This window comes from Tympanuchus pallidicinctus, unplaced genomic scaffold (assembly GCF_026119805.1).
Source record: "Tympanuchus pallidicinctus isolate F22 unplaced genomic scaffold, pur_lepc_1.0 scaffold15, whole genome shotgun sequence".
Lineage (NCBI taxonomy): Eukaryota > Metazoa > Chordata > Aves > Galliformes > Phasianidae > Tympanuchus > Tympanuchus pallidicinctus.
The window spans coordinates 30,306,994-30,331,366 of NW_026294669.1; the positions used below are offsets into that span (position 1 = coordinate 30,306,994).

Here is a 24,373-nt window from a genome sequence, read left to right on the forward strand (position 1 = left end):
CATTTTAAAAAATAGCCTTTGTAACATTCAGTTTTGTAAAAGCTCTCCCATCAATGGAGAGTGAAATTATATTCAACTAAATGGGAGAAATATCTTCCTATCCTCTTGCATCTATAGAGCTGTAAGCAGGCACTTAATATTTCCAACCAGGTTGTTGGTAACAGCGACTGGTTTCTTGGCAAGATGCAACAAATGCTGCTAAAGAGTACTTAAAAATGTACCTTTAAATATGTAAGAGTTCATCATGGAAATACTTCTGCACTTAGTTATTTTGTCTCCTGTTTCATACTTACGAGTTTATTACTGGATGGACTGCTTGAGGCTGTTAAGCACCATCATTTGTGTTGTTGGTGGTTTCCCTTTTCTAGAGAGGGCTGGAGTGAACAGATTTAAAAGCCACAAAAAAAAAAAAACCTCAGCTTCTTCTGTTTCTAAGTCTAAAAAAGAATATTATGCCTTCAGAGAGGCAGAATTCTTATTTCCTGTGTTCTTCATGGTGACAACAAGTCAGAACTAATTTTTTTTCAAAACTTTTTATTGTGACTGTTGTAACGCCAACTGTGATTCCCATGTTGGTTGCAGAACCCTTGCTGTGGCCAACAACTGTCTATTGGTCAGCTTGAGAGATGGAGCTGGAGCTGTGGATGAGCAGCAGGAGGGAGAGATGCAGGGAAGAAGGTTGCCAAATACAGTGATTTGAAGTGCTATTGATTAAAAAAAATGTATATATTTTAAGTATGTTGCAAATGTCTTCTAACGGAAGGTGGTATTGTATGGTATTGTAAATTAATTGTTCTGGTTCTAGAAGTGTCAACCATTTGCATGGATTCTCAGGTGCAGCATAGAAGGGTTTGTGAACTCCTAGTCCTGCTCTCCCCTTTTATCTTTTTCCTCTTATTTGTATGCTGCCTTACTCTTTCTGAAAATGAGCACTTTTTGCTTCCCCTTGATCCTTTGAGTGATGTGAGAACGCTGCTAGCATGCTTCCATTATTTCTAAGAGCTTCTTTAAGTAAATTAAGTGCATGACCTGACCACACAGAGTAACTTTTAACTCAGGAAGAAATCCAAGGAGAAGTCTGATAAATTTGTGAGTAGAGTTTTTAACTGGAGTAAACAACATAATCTCAGTTAACTTTGCCACTGTTTTGGGGCTGGTATCTAAAAATACCATGCTAACTTAGTAAAGATTTTCACTTGACTGCAGCAAAATTTAGAGCTGTTCTGTTTCCTGTAAGGCATTCTCAGGCTGGAAAAAGCTAGTACTTACTGCTATCTGGTGCAAAAGAAAGGGATACAGAATGGGAGTAGAGTTGATCATGGCCTACTTAACATGCTGTGTTCCATACTGGCGCCCTGTGCCCATTATATCTTTGATTTGCTTTTTCAAATCTGTAAAATGTATTTTATGGAAGCTTGGGAAAAATGAGAGTAGTGCTATAGCTTTGTGGAACTGTAAATTATTCGCTGTTGCTGAAAAGATATTTAAATTACAAAAAGGTGCTTAAAATGGCATAGAAGGCAGGAAGTATTTCTCATTATTTTGATTGGTTCTTTTTTCAGTTCAGTTAGCAGTTCTCTTCAAAGGCAGCCCCACAAGGCTATTTGACATTGTTACAGTGTCCTAAATCCTAAGGAGCAGAACTCTTTAAAATAACTATATCTTATTTGTTTGCTTCTGAGTAACACTTCAGATTTCCTTTTGCTTGCTGAAATGATCCCCGTCCTTGTTTTCCCAAAGAAATATGGTTCAGGAAAACCCGGTTTCAATTTTCTGAGAAACCTTATACAGTAATTGACTGTGCTGGCAACTGCCAAGTGTTGTGAAAAATGCTCTAAGAAATATTCAACACAGCTTTCTTAAAAGGTCTTAACCAAACTTCTGTTTTGCAAACTGAACTTCATGCTTTTTTGGTAATACCTTGGTGTCTCACAACTGACCTCTGTATAAAAATACTGAAATGAGATTTCTTCTAAGAGAAATCTCTAAATGAGAATTCTACACTAAGTGTAGATAAACTATTCAGAAAAATAGAAATACAAGACAAAAATGTAAAAGCACCACTTAAAAGCTCACTTTCATATAGAAATATTAGTATAAGTACAGAATATGTGGACATCATGTTCCAAAGTGATCCTGGGCAGCTTTATCTTCTGATCCTCTTGTAAAGAGTCTGATAGATACAGGCTTGTGTGAGGACTGCTCCACAAGTAGCACTTTCTATTTTGCTCTGTTGGTCTGTGACATCGGAGGTGGATGTTGGTAGTATGGCAGAAGAGACTTCCCACCAGTGTTCCATTGTGTTTTGTTGCTGTGTGACAGATGGCAGCAGAGGGCAGTCTGGCAAAATGGTGTCTGACAAGAAAGTGTTGACAAAGCAAAGTTACGCAACTGTATTCCGCCATGTGGAAAAAACGTCTCCTGTTGACTTTCTTTGAACATCCATGGAGATGAAAAAATGGATGTGAGCACAGTGAGGGGTGGGTGGTGCATTTCAGCAGTCATGCTGGTGATGTGGAAGACAAGCCATGTGTGGCACAGGGTGAAGAGCATCCCAAGTAGCTCATCTGTGGGAATCAAAGAAATATGCCCAGGGAACTGTGTACACATCTGAAGACAGCGTTAATGAGTTGCAGAAGACTTGGAGCATTTTTTCAACCAGTGTGTTCCGTGTCTCTCAGAATGCAACTTGATTACTGTTATGGGGCATGTCTTGTGCTACTGGAATTCTGCTCTGTAGCTCCACCTCTGCAGTTGAAAGTCAAAGGTATCTGTTTTTGAAAGCTGGCAGAACATTAGGCAGTTTTCCATGGCCAGTCTACCACTAACAGTATTTGCACTGCAGTTATCCTAAACTTAACTTCTCTAATTATGTTTGTGTATCTTAAGCTGAGTATAAATTCTAGATCAGCTAGGAAGAAATGAAGTCATTAAATCACATTTAAGTGCCAAAGCCATATTGTACAGTGACTGGATGGTCTTGCGCAGACATTGACAGCTGTGAAAGCAGTGGCACCGAAGTCCTGCTATTCTTCCAGTGTTGGTGCAGCCAGTGTCATCAGAAACTCATGAATTCTATGAGTTAAACTGATTTTAAAAAAATTTCTGTAGGAGAACATCCTTGAAATTATGAATATGTGTGATTGGAAAGGATGTAGCTTCATCAGTGAAACTTGAAAATGAAATTCAAGACAAAGCCGTAATCTTTCACAAAGTGTTTCGTGTATGATAATTTCAATCCCTGTAAGTGACTTCTAAACTGGGCACAAAGCTGCAGTCGTTTTGAGAGTAATAGAATTTCACTGTTGCCTGTTATCTGATGAGCTTTCACAGGGCAAGTATGAAAACAATGCTTAATTAAGAAGACATAATTTGACAGCTCGTGATTAGGAAAGTTTTCCAGCTGTCTCATAGAATTTGAAATACGAAAGACATAAAGTTTCTTGGTGCTGGGTGTTTGTTTCCATGGAAGTCTTCTGTTTGCTTGTGTGACCACTACATGCTGAGGGCACTATAGTGTACTTCATGGCTGGGTAAAAGAAAGAACCTAAGAATGGGGATAGGGAAGAGGTGTAAGAAAACTAGCAAAAAGTACTTTGTGTCATTGCACCATATAGGAGCAAGCACTGAGGCTGTTACATAGAAGTAAGAGGTGACTTTCTAGGTCACAAAAACATGCCTGAAGAAACTTGCTTCCTGTGCTACGGTTTTATCTTCCTGTAACTGCTGTCAGCACTCTATGGGTTGAGAAGTCTATATTCGATCCTGAATTAAGTGCTCAGTTGTGTTGAACACAGTGTGTTCTGCATTTGAAAATTCTTACAGAACTAGGTTTAAACACTGCTGAAACCGTGAGAGCTGTGTGGTGTGTGATAGTAAAAATACCAATAATGAAGTAGTCTGTCACTTCTAAGCCAATTAATGAGTTAACCACTACTGTTCTGATAGATAAGATCTGACCATTACATATCACTAAACATCTGTTTTATACAGCCATCTTGAACATCATTTACCTTTTCTCCATTTTCTTAAGTCTGTGGTAATAAAAGCCTGAAGACTTGTTTTTCTGATCTGTTTCTGTATCTGGTTGGAAAAGAACAGAATTTTTTCTTTGGCAAAATATGGGTTTAACTTGAACTGCTTAGAATTTTTTCTCTGGCAGTGTCTAAAAATTGGATGCACAGAACAGTACTGTTTTTTTTCTTCCACTCCTTCACAAGCTTCTCGATTTGTGTTGCTAGTAAAGCATGTGCTGTCATAATTGAGTTCTGGATAAATCCTGTCAAGCCTTGATACCAGGTTAACTGCCAATCTTATTCTATAGATGATTTTATATGATTTGAAAGGTAGATCAAAAATCTCTGGAATTAACAGTTTTGTCAAATAATAAATGACTATAGGTAATGAAATAAACAGTATGGACTACAAACCAAATCTTATCTATGGAACTCTTCAATTATGAGGTAGTACTTTAACACATCATTCAAGCATATTCTATGTGCAATTTATCCAGTTAAGTATTTTCTCATTTGCTTAGACATGTTTGTTCAGTGAGATACTAAGCTGTTATGACACCGGTGCTGTAGGAAAAGAGAAGATAAATAGTTTCTTTTAGAGCCTGAATTTACTTCTGCATTAATACAGCCCTTCTGAGGATAGCTTCCAGAAAAGCATCCTCTGTATTTTTCAGAGGCAGGCTACTTAAATTTAAATATCCAACAGTACTCTCAGGAAAAGCTGCTTTGCAAATGTTTATTAGGAGTAAGCACAGTTGAAAAAAGAAAATGGGGAGTAGTAAGAAAAGAAGGCTAATTCCATGAGGAGAGTACTAGCCAAACAGAAGAGCAGCTTCTGTTACAAATATAAAAATGTTATCAAATAATCAAAACTACTCTGATTGAAGGAACTCGGAGGACTGTGTAATAGAGATTAACTGAAGCATGTAGTGCAGAAGTGCCAACATTTCTCCATCAGTAGCAAGATTTTCTCTTCAGAGCGAGGTCAGACAAAAATTGAACGGTAGCATTGTTTTGAATTTTATTTCTGCAAAATTAGTCAAATTCTGGAAGTCAAATCTCTTCTACAGCAGTAGTCTAGAAAGAAGTGTTAAATGGCCAAGTTGAAATTAGTATTTCAAAGCCAACAGAAATTGAGCTGAGTGATCAGTAATGTGACAGTAGTCATAGTAGGTCTGTTTTGCCCAACATCCAGTTGGACAGGTGGCAACAACAGGTGTTTGGGGAAAATTCAGGATGACAGGATGAGCGAAGCAGGCAGTCATTTCCAGGCTTTCCACAAGAAAAAAAGAGTGCAGCTTCAAGAGATGAAGATGATTTAGGAACTTCCCACTCTGTGGCTAGTCATTGCTTTTTGAGTGAGCAGTAAGATGCTCTGAAATCTGAGCATGTGAATTGGGCTCAGATGGCTTTTGTTAGATGAACTCCAGCCTAGCAGAGGAGAGGAAATGCCTCTATTCATTCAATGCGAAGCACGTGTCAAATAATCTTTTCCATTTGACTCCAGAAATTACTATTTTAGAAAATGTGAATGTTAAGAAACAATTTCAGCTCTTATTTATGGTTTCTGAAACAAGTAATTTAAAAATTCAGGCTGAATATTCCTTAGGAGAAGAACAATATCTTGTTAGATTTCTCTTCTATGTTTTTTGTCAGGAAAGATGTCTGCACATCCTGATGAAGCACTAGAGCATTGGTAATCATAAATTGTCATTTAATCTTGGTGCAGATTAGCTATAAGCAATTATTAGATATATAAATTGGGTGTGTTAAAGCTAACTGTGGGAAGTTGCCAGAGATAAAAACCATACGGCCAAAGTCCAAGAACCGCAGTGTTGAGCACCTTTTATTTTTGAAGAAGTAGAAGGAGCTATTTGTTCTCTTGATAATAAGTTCTCTTGAATCACATCTCTTTATATGTCTATAAGAATTTAACTTCAATTTTAATACAATTGGTTGTTGTACAATGATTTTTCTGACTTCTTATTTGGTGTTAGCTGTATTATAGTTTTATTTGTAAACCCTCTGTCTTTTACTTAGATTTATCTGGGCAGGAAATATTGTGCCTTCATTTTTAATTATTCCAAGTACCAGTTTTGAAAGTCCTGACTTCTGTCTTAATTGACCGACAACCCTTTTTTTTTTTTTTTTGCCCAGTTCTCCACAGCCTCAAAAGGTCATAACCACACACAGGTTCTCCTATTTAAGAAAACATTTATTTCCATGGCCTCTTAACCCCTTTCTGGAATACTGTAAGATGGAGGTGAATGCTTTCTCAAGGTTTTATTATAGCATTTTATTTCAAATATGCCTTTAAATCACAGTCTGTAGTGCTTTGAAACAAATTTGGTAACTACTATTCCTCTCTGTGATAGTTTTGCAACTCAGTCATGTAGAATGCTTAAATTAATCGATTCCCCAACCAGTACAGTAAATTACACTCTAAAATTGGTGAGTTGGTGAAAAATAGTACATTGGTAGCTTCTTTATGCTTGTAACGTGTAGTAGAAATGCATGTAATGAGTGGTTATACAGAAAGCCAGGAGATTTGTTGATAGAGAATGTCTCTGAAATGATAGACAATAGAAGAAAAACCATCAAATCCAAGTCTTGCAATTGCTAGTATGAAATGATTAAATTCCAGCTGTTCTTATGTTGACATTACTGAAAATGTTTGAAGTGCAGAAATATTATTAGCCAAAATTAGAGACTTGAAATCTGAGATACTGTAAAGTGTCAAAGAAAACAGGTGAAGGCATTGCATTTAGCAAAATTCTGGTGTCTTTGTACTGCCAATATTAATTCTGTGGTATGTTAAGGATGTACTATGTTGGAATACCATGTTACAGGCTGAGAAAGCCAGTGGTGTGCAGTTTGGAGAAGAGAAGGCTGCTGGGAGACCTGAGAGCAGCCTTGCAGTATCTGAAGAAGGGCTATAGGAAGGAAGAGGACAGATCCTTTACCACTGTCTATTTTGACAGGACAGGGGGAAAGGGTTTCAAACTAAAAGAGGAGCAATTTCATCTGGAAATAAGGAAAACACCTTTTTTTAAATTACAATTATTATGGTACTAAGGTGTGAGCAGAGGCTGCCCAGGGAGGTGCTGGATGCCCTGTCTTTAGAGATTGTCCAGGTCAGACTGGATGGGGCTCTGAGCACCTGACCTAGCTGTAGATGTCCCTGTTGACTGTGAGGGAGTTGGACTAGATGGCTTTTAAGAGTCTCTTCTAATTCAGATGATTCTGTGATTTTAATATAATTATCATATGTAGTAAAAGCTCTTCATTGCTAAAATGAAAGTAACATCTTGGTACTGATGGAAAAATGTTTTCATCTACCCAGCGTTGCATTTAATTGTGTGCGGAGTACAAGGGGAAGGGGCGTTCTGATACTTTTCAATTGGTGTTGACATAGCTGTTCTCTTAATTCATAGTAACTGAACAATTTTGGTTTTTAAGTCATGCTTGTGTAAGAATATAACAACTGATACTTCCAAATGTTCAGTTTGTAGTGCTGAGAGAAACATTTCATGCAGATGTATTTCTATTTCTTATGCACAAGCTGAAAGTCTTTTACTTGGCAGCAATAATTGCATTATTATTAAACATGAGTTCTAAGGATATTTTTCAAGCTCTGAGGCTGTTTTTCTCATAGAGAAATCAATATAATCAGTCCAACAGATAAAGCTAGTAGCACTATTGCTTTCAAGTTTATGTATAATTGCCTCTTCGTTTACATTCTGTTTGTCAGACTGTTGCTATACAGTCTGATTAGATGTGAAAGGAAGATTGCATACTGAGTACTTTTCCCTTCATAATTTTGAATAATTAGTGTTCATTAAGCAGGCGATGCTGCAATTGAAGCCCATGAGATAAGGAATGAGCTTTATAGGTGATAGGTGAATTCTTACTGCTCTGGAATGAAAATGCTCAATTCATGTCTATTATTTTCAGTTTAACTTAATACTAACTAGTATAAAATAAGGTGAAAAAGTTACTCAGGATTGCCTCTGATCAAATATGATTGTGATCAATCAGCTCAACTGCCTGCCCTTTTCCCTGCCAATTTTATGGAACCTGGCTGAGGAATACTGATGCTCAATTGCAATTTCTTGTACCAGTTAATCAGCACAAGTGCTGTTAAGAACAGAGACTGTCTGGATGTAGACTGTATAATTACTTCAATGTGATGCTAATCTTGTAATTTTTACCTCTTCTAAAAATACTGCAAGAGAGGAAGTACTTAAAATTTGTGTGGAAAAACTCTTCTTTTACTTCTCACAACTCATTTCAGCCCTCCTCCTCGGATTCTGCTTTATTTCCCAAGTACTTTTTTTCTACAACTGTTGAATTCAATTAATCTCAGTGTCTGGTGCTGCTATATACATGTCTGCTACTTCAGGCTGTTTGGATTCTGCATTCTATCTTACAGCTTCCAGTTCGGCTTCAAAGGACAACTTGAAGTTTCACTACAAATTGTAGCCATTCCATAAGCTATCTGTATTTAATTGTTATTCACTACATGCTTTAAAATACTGAAGTGGTGTCAGAAATATGAAGTAAAACCTATTCCAGTTACTCAGCTTTCTCATCCAGAATTATTATGGAAAAAGAGACTTTATACCCAGAAGAAGACATGCAGCGGCTTTATTAAGTACTGAAAGGAAGAAGCATCATATTTGTTTTTCTTGTTTCTATCTGTGAAGTTAAGTCCTCAATTACACCAGTGCTAACCACGAGGGCACAAGGAACAAAAATTGCTCTTGAAATGAGTGCTTTGGTAGTAAAACAGCAGGCTACGATAGGTAAACAATGTACAACATGATTCAGAGGCCCTCCTTCATGTATTTCTGGTGTTGTTGCCACGCTGAGCATGTGTGCTCAGGACTTGCAGTTTTACTTAGCCAAAGATGAGAAGAAGGGTATTGCAAGAACTACTCTGCTCACCTAAGAACTTGAGTCATTTCCCAATGGATTGCTTCCTAGCATAACTTGGAATCCAAATGACCTGAAGCCAGATCCTTATTTCCAAGAAACAGTATTGACAGTGGTCCTCTGGGTGTAAGATACGTTTGGACAGTGTGGTGTATGGGAAGGAAAAGAATAGCATTGGGAATACGTTCTCAGTAACCTAAGATTTCTACAGTTAACTGTGGGAATGCTTTCATGTAATGCAGTGCCTTTAGATAACATCATTGCTTAGACAGTGAAGAGACAGTTCACAATACAGTTATGTAATTTGAGATAGGACATGTTTTCTAGCTGAGGATCTGACTGTACTCCTGCATTATGTGCAAGATGGTTTCCAAGGAATTCTTCACAATTGACTGACATCATTTGGGGCTGGAAAGGAATTTCTGATTTAGAATAGTGTTATGAGATGGAAGGAGTAGCAAGGTACCTTAGAGATAGTCTGCTCAGATGGAGTAACAGTAGGTGCAGAAACAGGGAAAGGATCTGCTTACCTTAGGAAGGCTTTTATGGTTCTTCTGTAGGCAGAGGTCTCCAGAAGATACACTTACACCTCCACTGCCAGCTGTTACATGAGATCAGGGAAGGGGTGGATCATGGCTGCAGCCCTTCTGGTTGCTCAGTGCATTGCATGCATCTGAATTCTGGGTTGGTCCTGCCTTCTCCTGGTGCTCAAACACCTGTTTAAGTTGTGACTCTGCATTTCCAGTACAAACAATTACTGGATTTAATTTTGGGAAGTAAGGTGAAATACTATTTCTTTCAGTTCAGGTATTAGAGGAACAGTCCTGTGTCAGGGAAGATCTGTACCCACGTGGTCATGTCTTCAGGATTGAAGGCTGTTGACTGGTCACTGTCTGCTGGGAGAGCTAGGGGAAGGGAATAGGTAAGAGAAGTGTTCTGGGAGAAAATAATTCATAGTGCTCTGGTACAAAAGCATTGTCTAGAAAGGGCATTTTTTGGTGTGGAGTGTGCTTTGCTGTCCAACTAACACAGAGGAACTGAAGTGCAATTTGAACAAGTACCTGGTAAATCTTGTATTAGATTCTGTATACGGATCTATGAATCTGCTATTAAAATACAGTGAATATCTGGAATATTTTCTAGTTAGGAAAATACTTGAATAGTTGTTTATAATGCTTAGAGCAAACTGGATTTACTTGTGAATCAAAATCATTGTATAACTTTCAAACCTTAGTTTTAGCACTACATCATTACTATGCATCAGATATTGATACAAAGCCTGAAAGCAAGTGCAAACACTAAAGTGTCTGGGTCTTTCATAATTACTTTGTATTATGTTAACCATTACAATGGTTAATTATATTCTTCAGGTATATTTGGATGTGTTTAACTTCCTTAATTTTGCATTGCTTAGCTTTTTAAAAACAATTTGTTTAAAGCACTAGCTCTAACATTCCTTTACACACGATCTCGTTCTACCATGACTTAATTTTACTCCTAGTTTAGTACCGCTTCATGTGGAGAAAAATTGGATTTAAACTTTGAAAATGCTGCTGCCTGTCAATTGCTCTAATCTCACTCACTTCTAATTTGATGCTTTCTGAACATGATGTGATCAGAACGTTCCCATTTGGAGCTGGTGGTTTCATGCCCCACTAAATCCATTTCAGTATTCATCTGTATGATTCCCCAATCTTTAAAACTGTTTATGCCATTTTTGAATGCTTCCTCCTTTATTATCTTAATAATAAGGTCCTTGGGAAATGTTGAATACTCATAGGCAATATTTTCACTGCTAGCTTAACTTGTTTAGTACTGGAATAAACCAATATCTGTTACTACATTTCGTCTTTAAAAAGGACAGATGGCACAGAGGAAGATTTTCACAAAGAAGATTATCTTCTAGACATACCTTATGACTATCACTGGAGGCGTAGGATGAGTTGGAGCACAAATTGAGAGTGGAGTTAAAACTCCCGTGCTTTTAATGAAACTTTATCTATTGCTACTTGTCTATGTTCTTTCCTGTGTCTCTTCCCATCTGAATTTTTTGTTGTCTTTTGTCCATTCAAAAGAGAAGGTAACACTCCTTTTGTCTGGTAATTTTTTTACCTTCTGTTTTTTTCTTGATTTCCAAAATCTACCTCAAATTTTCATCTGTTGCTTTTCCACTCACTCTCTTTATAAATAAATAAGGGGAATGAAGGAACTCGCAGTACATGCCATGTCAGCTTAGACTGCAAGTCTTTTCAGGGTAGGGTCATCTTAGGTATGGTACTTGCAGTAGCTTGTATGAACTTAAGATCATTGCCATCATAAATATAACTAATAAAGTTGAGACCAGGTAGGGGCTGCCAAGAATCAGTAATTTCAACATGCCTTTCATCCTTCTCATTTGCCTGAGCCAGACTGTAATAGATTTATGTGATCTCTTTTCAAGCTTAAAGAAGGTGGATTTAAGTTAGATATAAACAATTCTTATACAGTGAGAGTGATGAGGCACTGGAGGAGGTTACCCAGAGATGTGGTTGGTGCCCTGTCCCTGGAGGCTTACAGGGCCAGGCTGGATAAGGCCCTGGGCAACTTAATCTAGCTGTGGTGTCCATGTTTATTGTGGGGCAGCTGGACTAGATGGCCTTTTTAAAGGTCCCTTCCAACTCTAAGGATTCTGCAACTCTATGACTTTGTATAGTCAAATAGGAATGTATGTAAAAAAAAGTGGTTCCACAAATTAATCAGAGGTAGCACTTGGAGCGTACAAGAGCTGCATTGCAGATTTTCTTTGGTCTAGAGATGCATTACCAGAAGTTGTAGACTATTTGGAGGGGCAAATCAGGTACCACAACCCTTGAGGGAGCTCGCATTTGTTTTCCAGCTCTGAGGGAATAGAAGATGGTCCTGGGGGCTGAGCAGCGCGCTTGGAGAAGAAACTGGGTTTTTCAGTTCGTTGGGCCAGGTTGTGTTGAACTGCCTTTAAAATGCTCTTGTTCCTGCTGTTATTTATAAATATAGATGTTAAAATATCTTCTATTGAAACTACAAGTAGTATTTAGTAAGAATATAGGAGAATCTTGAGAATCTTAAAGAATCTTGGGTCAAGTTTGAAGAGAAAATGAGCTTATTGAACCTTAACTCTAGGAATTACAGGAAATAGATCATTAAACTATGAATAGGAATGAGCAGTGCAAAAATGAAAACCATAAAAATCCGCAGTTGGGAAAACTAGAAGATTAATAGTCATCTGGCTGTGGTGCTGAGTATTTCCATCTATCAGTGTCAGAAAATACTGCAGCTCCTTGGCATCTCCAATAGAGGCTGAAGAAAAGGGATATGACTTCAGTGGAAGATAATAAATTTAATAAAAAAACAACAACAACAAAAAAACCCACCACAAAATAAAACTAATTGGCTGTCATATTTGCTTCTGCATGGGAAGTACTTGCCATATTAATCTATGGAGATATTAAACATGTGGGTTGTTGATTATTAATATAAAGGAAAAATGTTCCTTTGTTTAGCTTGATGGCATGCAATGATATCACTTGATGATATGAAATGCAGGTGATCTGTCTACCCTCAAGTAGTAAAAGCAAATTCAGAATGAAATTAGAAACATAAAAGAAAATCAGTAACATTTTAACTAATTTGGTCAAAGAAATAATGAAACCCAGCAAGTAGTGTAGTCTGAGTGGTATTTTTTCTCATCTCTGTAAAATGTTGCATTTTTTTTTTTTTTTTTTTAAAACACCCTCAAAGTCATGTTTTGGGCCATTACTATGTTAGATAATAAAACTGAAAGGCACTAAAAATGAAATAATTTATATAATGACAGCATAAAAAGCTGTTAAGATGTAAAAGTCATAAATGAATAGTATTCATTTCTTTATTCCTTAATTCTTTTTTTTTTTTTTTTTTTAAAGAAAAAAGCTATTAAACAATGCATAATTCTGTGTTTAACGAAGATATTAATTTCCCTCTCTTGCCTCAAGACTGATTGCTTCCACTTCTGGGAGCAGTGCGAAAAAGATAGCACTAATTCTATAATGTAAGTGATAAATGAGTTAATGAGAAGCTAAATGAATGCAAGTTTCAATTCACGTAGTTGCTGTGGCTTATTGTGTTGAAAAGATGAAGCTATCCTTGCAGTTCTGGTACCTGTACTTTCTGAATGATTTTTAAAAAATTCTGTCTATTGACTGGGGGGAAAGACATTAAAAATACATAAAAGCAACAAACAAAACAAAAGCAAAGAAGAAAAACAACAAACAGAACTTAATGTTCAGTCCTAAGAAGGACTGCAAATCATTAATAAGCTGCAAGGGAAGATGCTGTTACTTGACAATAATGGTTCAGAAAAAGGGAAAATGGAAGATATTTGCCAACAGGTTAAGGTTTGTTATAGATTGCACAGTAAAAGCTCTTCTGTTTTGGCAAGTCACTGCTGCTGTCGAAGTAGAAAACAGTATTTCATATAGTTCATGTGTAAGGAAAATTTTGTACTTAATGTGTTACATATTGTTGATGATGTTTATTTTGGTTTGGGTAACAGATACAGTAGTCTTATTTTATCCCTACTTTTACATTGCTATAGTTTTCCACTCTTGAAGTTTGAAATATTTGGCAGAGAAAAATACTTGCTTTGGCTTTGTCTTTTGGCATCTCTTAATGAAATATCTGTCCCATTGATTTTATGTATTTTTATAGGTGATAGCAAAGGCAGCTTTAACAGTATGACAACCAGCAGGTTAGGTTATTGGGCAGGAAGAGTTGTCATTACTCGGCGTATAACACTGAGAGTAGTGGTATCAATGAAAGGAAAATTCACCTGGCTACTTTGAGTCACAGGTGATGCCAAGCAGATTATCTTCTAAAACTTAAAATCTGAAAACTCAGCACTTGTTCTCATTCTCTTCAACCCCATTCCTAAAAGGAAAGCTTTGGAGGATACTCTGCTTTTAAATTGGATCAAAACACTTGTAACATTTCTCTAGTCTCTACAGATTAATTAAAAATACTGAAAAAAAAAAAAAGTTTTTTAAATTCATGTAAAAAAGCTTGTGATTGAAAATGTATTATGGCTGTAAATTACGAAAACCTAATTGATAAAATTAAACTAGAGTCGAAGATGACCAAGAGAATAATTTCAGACTTAAAGTCAACATCGCGTATGTTGGCAACATGTGTTGATTGTTACTGCTGCTGCTAGTATGGCACAAGATTCATGTCCTGAAATGTCATAGATGAAACGTGATGTGAATGTCTGTTCTATATTGACCCTACCCTGAAAATGAATTGTTTTTTAATGATCATTTCTGTGTTTGTTTTAGGAGTATAATTTGGAAGATGTGAAATGGCAGCTACTGAGCAATTTCTTTATGGCTAGACTGGATAACTGCTTTAATTAGAGCCTGCCTGATGTTGATGTACTTGAGGAAATGGTTTACCTGTGTAACTGAGAACATGACCGAAGGAAGCGTTTCCTGCTGCTGAAGTCTTTCAAATCAGGTAAGTGTTAAGCCTATCTAATAAATTCCACTGTTAGAATGGAGTACCACTTTCAGTCACGTGAGTTCAAGCTTCTGGCTTGCCTGGGCTGCATTCAGGGAAGAGAATTGTTCAGGGCCATTATCCTGAAAGGTTACTTCAAAAGTAATGCCTCACTATTTTCATGGAACACATACGAAGAGCACAATAACACTATTTAACAGACTAAGTTATGAGCTACAAAACTCTTTTGCAATAGTCTTCACCATTAGCTATGTTTTTCAGTAGCCATGAGCAAGAACCTGCGTGCTGCACTTTTGTATTAACCTACACTAGAGCAGATGACCCATGGTCACCGCTGCTGAAATGCACCACTCACCCCTCACTTTGATCGTATCCATTGTTTGGTCTCTATAAATGATCAGTGAAGGTCAGTGGGTGCCATTTTTACTGCATGGAGGAATTCAATGACGTACCTTTTCTTCATACGCACTTCCATGTCAGAAGCCATTTTGTCTGACTTCCTCTCTGCTGCCATCTTTTGCATGGAAACTAAATCTAATGGGGGAATTGGTGGGAAGATTCAACATCTATTGCCATACCACTAACATCCACCTCTGATGCTGTGCTCCAATAAAATAAAATAGCATGCATTACTTTTGGAGTAGCCCTCATAAAATATATACTATAGCTAATCTATGTAAGTGACAATATGATACTTTTTGTACTTTTTTTTTTTTAAGCATACAAAACAGGGCAACAAAACCATTAAACTAGAGGGATATGTGACCTTGTTTTGCAAAAAGTAACATACACAGCTTGTTTGATGGCAGTGGTTTCAATTCACAGTGAGTTCTCAAGGTGCTTGTCGAACTTTGGATTAAGTTCTACTCTTCCTGTGTTTTATCCTTGAAAAAGCTGTGTAGAAATGTGTGTACTGGGAAAAAGCAGTGGAATTGTGTGGAATTGGAAAGTGAGGGATCTTTCTTTCTGGTGAGACAGGGCTTATAAAAACCTGTTGAAGAGACATGATCATGATTTGGATTGCCATTTCATGCATTTGAAAACTTTCAATTGATGCATTTATGTTGATTGAAAAGAAGCCGCAAATGACCCAAAAAAATGTTGTGGGTTTTTTTCAGTATTGAAATCTATTCTCAAATTACTTTATCACAATGGAAAGCACAGCTGCATCTTTTCCTCTGTTCACAGGGCTGTGTTCAGCCTTAATATCAAAACCCACAAACTTGCTATCATGTGAGTTCGTGCTGGGTTGAACCCTCCCCATGCCCTGTGTTCAATCTAGATGTTCATCATGCACAGATGTTTGGTGCCCAGTGGCAGTTGCACATCTGGGGCAGAGCAGTAGAGCCATGATAGCATGGCAGCAGGCCATTTGGGCCTTACTGGGAGCTGTGCCAGGCTCCAGGCTTGCCTGGTTTAACTGGCATCTTTTAGTCTCAGATGTTGAGGAACTCCTAACTGTTACATTTTGCTGAGGCTTATTTAAATTACTACATTAATTGAAGATTGACTTGAAACTTGGGAAAGGAAGTGTTTTGAGTCCATGTCGACTGGTGACTTGAGAAAATGTTGGTGTTACAAGTAAAGGTGATAATGACAGAAAATGAATAAAACACAAGAATAGAAAATAAATTGCAATAAGGCCTCTTGCAGTGAAGACTTAAAGCTGAGTGATGGCTTCTGTTAAAAGGCTTTTTTTAACTACAGATTAAGGTACGATTGTGAGAACTAGGAATTTCAAGGCAATTGTATGTAATGCAGCCAGGAGTGTTGTGAATGCAGTAGTTTGTGAGAACTGATGTGATGTTCACATCATGAGTTTTGGTATTGGTACAGTGCTTTAAGTTAATACAAAATCTAGCTGTTACATAAAGAAAAAAGGTGATTGTACTGATGGCATAGTTTCCTCAGGAGGATCTTGTATACAAGATGTACTGAAGCCTTGCACGATAGATTTCAAAGTATTTTAAAAGTGATTCAAATAAAACTTTGAATGGAAAGAACTGGAAATGACCCAAAACAAAAGAAGTCCTAGTATGTTATATAGAGAGAGATGACTTGTAACAGTCATAGCTATAGAGGAAGAAAAATGAGTTTATTCCATTCCTGAAGCTTGTAAAAGGCTTATTTTATGCATACAGGAAAGCTGCTCATAGGAAGACATAGGAGGTACATGAAGCTTGAAAACAGATTCAGGCTTTGTTGAGGTTTGTTTTTTTCATCACTTTGAGCTGGCAACATCATGCAGTGTTAAACCCACCTCTGTAAAGAATATCGAGTGACATTTTTTTTAGATGTGGCTGTCACTAAAAGTTTTTTAACAAAGTAAAAGAAAATAAGTGGGTAATTTAACATTGATTTATATATTCATTCAATCATCTTTGCTTTTTTATTTTAATAGTAGGTTATAAAACTTTTATAAATGTGACAAATGACAGTAATGTTTGGTGCAGCTAGATGGTTGAACTCTTAGGTGCAGGAATTTCACCAAATATTCACTTTAATCAGCATAGACTTATAGACATACACAGAGGGGAATGTGGGAAATGAACAGTGATGGATGGCACGTAACTTATAATTTAATTGTACTGTGGACTCAAATCTGCTATTGAAATAGTTAAAATTACTGATGGAATTGGCTTTGGTTGCCCTAATGTATTAAAGCTTTTTTTGGTCATAACATTTCTGATGTCATCCTGTGCAGTATGTTGTATGTGTGTGGTAAAATGGATGAACGGCTTATTTCCCTTGAACAGTCACAGTTTGGTTTGAAAGATGTGTAATTACTGTCTTTACAAACAGTTATAACTTAACCTCAATGATGTTCAACTTTTCAGTTTAGAAAAGTATTACAAACATTGCATGTGGGATATTTGGAAGGTTTCATTTAGCCAAAGTGCAAAATGGTGGCAGAAATCATTTTTAAAATTTGACTACTTCATCTTGAATGTTCAATTTCAGTAACATTGTAGTTCAGTTTCAGGGAGGAAAAAATCCATCGAATTCAGTGTTTTTGGGATAGCTTATGACTAATGTAGTCAACCTTGACTAAACTTAAATTACTTAAGATTACATACTCCATACTCAATATATTTTACATGAAGGTGCATTTTGAATGCAAGTTGAATTGACAGAAGCTGAGGTTGTCCACAGAAAATAAATGCAGTCAATCCTTGCAAAATGCATTTAAATTTCAATAATTTAGACTTAACTATCTGCAGTTTTACAACTCAACTTCCTTCCTCTGAAAGGATTGAAATGTTTTATTGGTAGGCTTGACAATTTCATCTGATGTGTTTAAAATGCAATTCTGTGTTCAATACAGTGAGTGTACCTCAGCATACTAATGTTTTCCGGTATTGAGAATAAAATGACTGCTAATCTCCTTCTGTCCTTCTTGAGCTGCGTGCTGCTGTGTGTATTTATCATAGTGTTTTACTTCTCTATAATTCTTTTGTAGGCTGAATCTATTTGCTCTGTGGGCATATGTTCTCTACTGATAACTTGAAGGAAGAATGGGACCCAGTCCTGCTTTAACACTTGTTCCCCTTTAAAAGATTTGCTAACCACTCAGGTCTGCCAGATGAAATGTTTTGTGTAACTATGTAAAAGAAAATAGTTCAAATCCAGTAAACAGTAGGTCTTTGGAGGTTCATTCTGACTGAAATAACTGAATGAACATATTTAGGATGCGATTACTGGTGTCTAGCCCGGAGAGGATGAAGCTTGGACATCCGTAGTATGGCTGGAGGAGTTTTAGTCTCAATTTTAGAAAACTTCAGAGCAAGCACAAGCTGGCAGCATCCATTTGGAATCTTGCAGTGAATTGGTTGTGCAGAAAAAAAAAACTTAGGAAAAAGTATGACTAGTTCTTAAGCACTCTCCTCTGCCATCACTGTGAAGAACTCCACAAATAATATCATAATCTCACATTTAAGAAAAACAAAAGCAACTTCCAAGTCATCATGAGTCCAAACATATACTAAATGTTAATATTGTGATGAAAAGGGACCTGTGATTTTCTTGTGAAAAATTATTGGTAGGCAAATAGGGTATGCTGAAAGAATGACACTTGTCATGTACTCTGACTGGAACAGCTCATAACAAAGTTCTCGCAGAAACTATATATATATTTTTATATATTTATATATATATATATATATATATATATATATAAATATATAAAAATATATATATATATAAATTATATATATATATATATAAACCTATTACAAAGAATGTGCTCATAAATATGTATGGAAGGATAGATCCTTTGTATATGTATTTTGATATAGGTCTTATTTCTGATGTTCTATATTGATGAAGGTAGGCTAAGGGAATGCAGGAGTGTAATACAAATGATGGGTAATGACTTTGTGTGGGTTGCAAAGATTAAATGCCAAAGAAATAGTAAAAGGCAAAGAATTGCTCAAAAGATTCTTTGGGTAAATACTGATGATTTCATAATTATAATTGCTTTGAAAAGTGTCTGAGATTGGAGAAATAAGAAGTTTGAGATTCTGCTGGGAATCTTGTGTATGCCTTAGGAATTTGTATTGAATATATTCTTTACATTTACCTTGTTCTGTGATTCTCTTAAATTCTTGTTTCCACAAATAGGGTACAATTTGATAAAAGGAGATTTATTTTATCCTAAACTGGAATTTTGATAGGGAAAAAATAGTAGTAGACTTCATAGCTTCCATGCAAGGATATCAGCTGAGTTGGTCTGCTAGTAACCTGCTTAGATATGATGACAGAGTAGACGTGCTTTTTTTGATAGATTTGGATTTATCTAACATGCAGTGTTGTAGTTAAGAAAGAAGGTGTGCCTCTCTTCCCAAAATACTGTTCACAGAGTATTTAGTCAACTTTATTGGCAGCTGTGCTGTGTGATGTTAGAACTGATTTGTGACAGTGTAGCGATTACTCCATTTAATCATGCTGTTAAACAGATTCAGTCAAATTAACCTTGTTAGAAGCCATATCAGAACCACTCCAAGAAATTCCTTCATAGAACTGTGCTGCTTTATCATTTCTAATGCAATATAGCTGTAATGAAACACAATGTAATGCAACTTTTAAAGCTGTATGAAAAAATTTGAGCTGCATGAGAATGTTCACCTTCTGATATTGGGCATTAGAAAAAATGTTTGGCATAGTGCTTAAAATTGAGATGGCTGACTAGAAATGAGGACTCGGATGCACCACCTTTCAGAATCTATACTTCCCTATTTTCACAAAACAACAAGCAAGCATTTTTTGTTGGTTCTTTGTTCTTACATTTAATACTGAGCCGAGGAAGGATTTGGTATGTACATAGATGAAAACATGGAAGATGAAGACTTAGATTAAAAAAGCTTCAAGCATAAAATTTTCAGAAATAGATGTAAAATTCTCAGCTCCAAAAATGAGCTAAATGAATTGTCAATCCTTGTTGTATAAGATTTGTTTTAATTTTTACTGTGTATCTAAAATATATTTGCAATATCTAGAGATACTTTAAGAAATTAGTACTCTAATTTTTAAGTAAAACTGTATTTTTCATCTGTTATGACTATTATTCAAAATGTAACTTCAAGAATGGCAGTTAGTAAAAGGACGTGCGCAAGTTCTATCATTTTGTTAAATGCACTGAGGAGTAACAGTAAGCTGGTGCTGATCAATATTGGTGTTATCATAAGTCGTTCCATCACTGCTATATTTTTTGTAAGGTCACAGTACTGAAATTGCTTTTCTTTTTTGCCAGTCTGTCTGCTAAATGCTGAAGTGAATTAAAGCAGGTGAAGTGCAAGCTAGTAACCACTCTGCATCTACCTTCTTGTCTGCTAGTGACTGGAAATGATCAGCAAGGTCTTGTGGTCTCTGCTAGATTATCAGTCAGTTTGCTAATAGGGAAGTCAAACAAGGGTTTGACTTGTCTCTGTGCGCTGGGGAAAGGGGGAAGCGTGAGTGAGGGTTCTTCTTTAGGCTCATATTCAAACTTGAAGAATGCTCCATGAAACATGTAAGCTACAGAAGTGGTTATTACTGATGTCTCTGAAATGAAATCGAGGAACTCATGCAAAAACTTTGACATACGCTGACTAAAGTGTCCGTATGTTTAATTATTACCGATTACTGTAAAAACCATTTGTGCAAGTGTGCTGGAGCTGGATTTCTGATTTTCTTATGCAGCCCTGCATGACTGAAAACAAGTATAAGAACTCATTAAAATGTACTGTGAAGAACAGTTGTAATAAGCAAGTTCTCACAGGCTATGTGAGTGCTGTCTTTTTTAAATAATAAAAACAAAAAGTGTCATTTGTATTCATCTTGAAACTTTTTGCTGTAACTGAAGATTGGTTTTGACTCTTCCATAACCTCTATGGCTTTCTGAAGTACTTATCATCTTTTCTTAGATTAAATACCATCTCAGCTTGCTGCTGCATTCAATGCTTAGACATGCTTACTGGAGCAATATGTTTTATCTGCTGATATTTATTGGTTAGGGTGCAATTCAGCTTGCCTTACAAGCCATTATTTTGGAACTTGAGATCAGCTTTGCTTATTGTGCTGTTTTTAAGGTCCCTTCAGGTGATCTGTTCATACAGATTTGTGCTGGGAACTGTTAAAAGCAGATCAACTTCTAATATTCCTATACAGTTTTAATTTGCTGGTCTCCAGACAAAAAAGGAGGCCAAGGGAAAGGTGTGTTACTAATATGGTGCAATTGCATGTCTGGAGGAATAAGGTGCCTGTAGGCAGCCAGTGTCTATTCAATTGAAATCTTGTTAAGCTTCCTCAGCTCTTGACATAAAGAGCTTCAGTCAGTGTGAATGAAACTGTTTATTTTATGCTATGTACTGCTCACTGTTTCAGCCATTACTGAGATTAAGAGAAAGATGATTAAGTGGAGAAAATTCACGACAAGATGGTCCCGAAATGACCAAGCTGACAAAATCAACCAGAAGAGAAGCAGTGGTAGTTGGTGACAGAATCACTGAGGATGGAAGGGATCACTTAGTTCAACTCCTGTGTTCAAAGCAGAGTGAGCTGGGGCTGTGGATGTTCTGAGCCAGCTTCTGGAAATCTCCAGGGGGTGGAGACTCAAGCTTTCAGGTCAGCCAGAGATACCAAAACAACTGAAATCTCTCTTATGGATGAAGGTTGGTAATGTGAGATTTCTGTCAGTTGCATCAAATCTTGTTTCTGATTACTGTCTACAGCAAACACTCATGGCAATGTTATCTGTGTTGGTCTGTCTTAATCCAGAAAGCTGGATGTGTCTGCTTTTTGGGTGGTTTTGTTTTTAAATAATTTTTTACTAGCACTGTAACACTTCTCAGACAGAAGTCTCTATCCACTATGGTAAGGATTTAATTAGGAATTTAGAGTTTTGGCCTTTTTGACTAGTTGGCAATCAGTTATACAATTTTTAATTCTATTTTGTGTTAATTGTTACAAAGAATTCTTAAGAAAACAACGGCATTGATTTGTCAGGCATAACTCAGCATTTGCCTTGGTGAGGTAAAATGATCTTTCATTGTCCAGAGGAATTAAGTGATGAAGGCAGTTGGAGTGAGGAGAATTAAAACAAATAAAAGCCAACAAATTCACTCCCACTTTTTTTTTTTTTTTTTTTTTTTTTTTTTTAGAGCCTTTGGCAGAGGATAACAGTAGATCATGTATCTGCCATCAGTTGCTCCTGAAGGGAATCAGCCAATTATTTTGTGTTAAATTCAAGCGTTGGAATGCTAGTAGAAATATCCATTTAATTCAGAAATGACTCTCTCATAGCAGTGTGGTTCTTGTAAATATGCTTCAATGTCTCATTTTCTACTTTACATAATCTAAAATTTAAGATCTCAGTATGATTAACAGAATTCCCATCAATTCGTTTTTGATGATATCCTTTGAGCTAACATTGCTATGACACTGAAGAAAGAACAGTTGGGAGCTTGTACATGTTTTAGTTAGTTGTCAAATCCATTGTCTTAATCTAAAGGCATATTTAGATCTATCTAGTCTAAGCGCCAGTCTCTACGAGGAAATTAGGTAAAATGTACCAATGTCAGGCAGTATCCATTTACTATTCTGCTGTGTTACCAACTGTCTTTAGCAAAGTGTTCTCTTAGGTTAAACCAATGGGAATGTGGCAAAATGCTTATCTACAGATCTGTTTTGCTGTTCAAAATGAGACTGCAAAATGTCCAGATAAATCTCAACACATTTGTTGGTCAGCAACTTGCAATAAAATGCTTGCGTTAATAACTCTGAATGCATTATTAATGGTGAAAGGACACTTTTTGTGCACTTCTCTTCAAAAGCTCACTAACTCAGTATGAATTAAGCTCAACTACCGTGGTCTAAATTTTGAAGCATCTATTAATATTTCATAATGCAAAAGGAAATAACAATAGAGGTGTAAAGCTACAGGGAGGAGGAACTGTGATATTGTTCAACCGTTAGTCTCCTTTCTTTGTCAGTTCAGTTTAATTTGTGTAACACCCTTAGCTCCACTTAAGACTTTTATCTCACATGATTATGTAATTCCAGGTAACTCTAGGATTTTTAGCCTTGGAGGTGAGGAAGAGGGAGAGCGGTGTAGTAAAGGACTTGCCATCAGTTAGAAGAAAGCTGGCTAAATAAAAATCCACCTGTAGTTCAACTTAGAAATATACAGTTCTTGGATAAGTTTGTGCAGTTTTATAGAAGATTGCAGTTCTAAGTGGGAAGAAAAAAAGAAAAACCAAACAGGAAATGAAGAGTTTCCACCACATTGATAGACATGGCTTAAATGGCACTATTTTAATATTATTTTTGTAATAGTAGGAAAAACTAACCTGTGTAAAGATCAGTCTTTGCCAAGGATTTAAATTATGACTTGATGCAAATATCCCTGATGCTGTAATGCGGGGGGAGAGGGGGGGAATTGTGAGAACAGTTTAGATTCTGTTGCACTAAATTTTGATTATTTCTTTTAAGTGCACAAATAAGATGGAGTAAATGAATATCCAAAAAAGTTGCATTTCTCTTTCAGTGTGGTTGAGATACTTAAAAAATAATAATAATAATAATAATAATAATAAAAAACAATTGCTAAATTCTTAGGCTTAGGGCTTCTTTCCTGTAGAGCTTGTACATTTGAATTTGAGTGAATTTTGATCACTTAAAATAATCAAGTTGTCAGGACCCTCTTCCTGTTGCTGCACACTGCTGAAAAGAGCCTGGCCTCATCCATTTCATGCCCATCCTTCAGATAGTTATGAGCAGGAGTTAGATTCTTTTGTGTGATTGCAAAATCTTTCAAGTTGAACAAGACTAGTATGATCTTCTGATCCAGCCATTGGCTCATCACCACTATGCCCACTAAACCACATCCTTAAGTTGCCACATTGACACATTTCTTGAACACCTCTGGGAACGGTGACTTCAACTCCCTGGGCAGTCTGCTCCAGCACTTGATCATTATTTTGGAGAATAACTTTTCTCTGATATCTAATCTGAATCTCCACTGATACAGACTGAAGCTGTTACATTTCATCCTTTTGTTAGTCATCTGGAAGATGATGCCAAGCCCCACCTTGCTACAAGTTCCTTTCAAATCCTTGTGAAGAGAAACAAGGTCTCCTCTCAGAATTCTCTGTACAAAACAATCCCAGGTCCCTTGAAAATTTCTTGAACACAGCTAATGAAATTCAATGCTCTTCTGAAAATACTGCATTTCAAAGTCAAAGAAAACCCACAACTTGTTCCCATCTCATTACATAAAACTACTCCATGCTTCCAACTGATGTGACTTAATTAGGTGCTGCAATAATTCTTGTGCATTAATTCTTAATGGAATTGAAATTTCTGAGATTGCAGTGACTGTGGAAGCAACTCAAGCCAGTGCTGAATGACTGTTGAATGCTATGGGATAGTTTACAGTT

At 36.5% G+C, this 24,373-nt stretch overlaps 1 protein-coding gene across 6 annotated transcripts in view; it reads left to right on the plus strand.

The window, feature by feature from the left end:
- Nucleotides 1-24,373, plus strand: part of TFPI (tissue factor pathway inhibitor) — a 205,806-nt gene that overhangs the window by 64,206 nt on the left and 117,227 nt on the right. For all 6 annotated transcript variants that reach the window (XM_052676495.1, XM_052676497.1, XM_052676501.1 and 3 more), the window contains one exon: nucleotides 14,279-14,456. The gene's annotated coding sequence lies outside the window, so the exon portion shown is untranslated. The remainder of the gene's footprint in view (nucleotides 1-14,278; nucleotides 14,457-24,373) is intronic.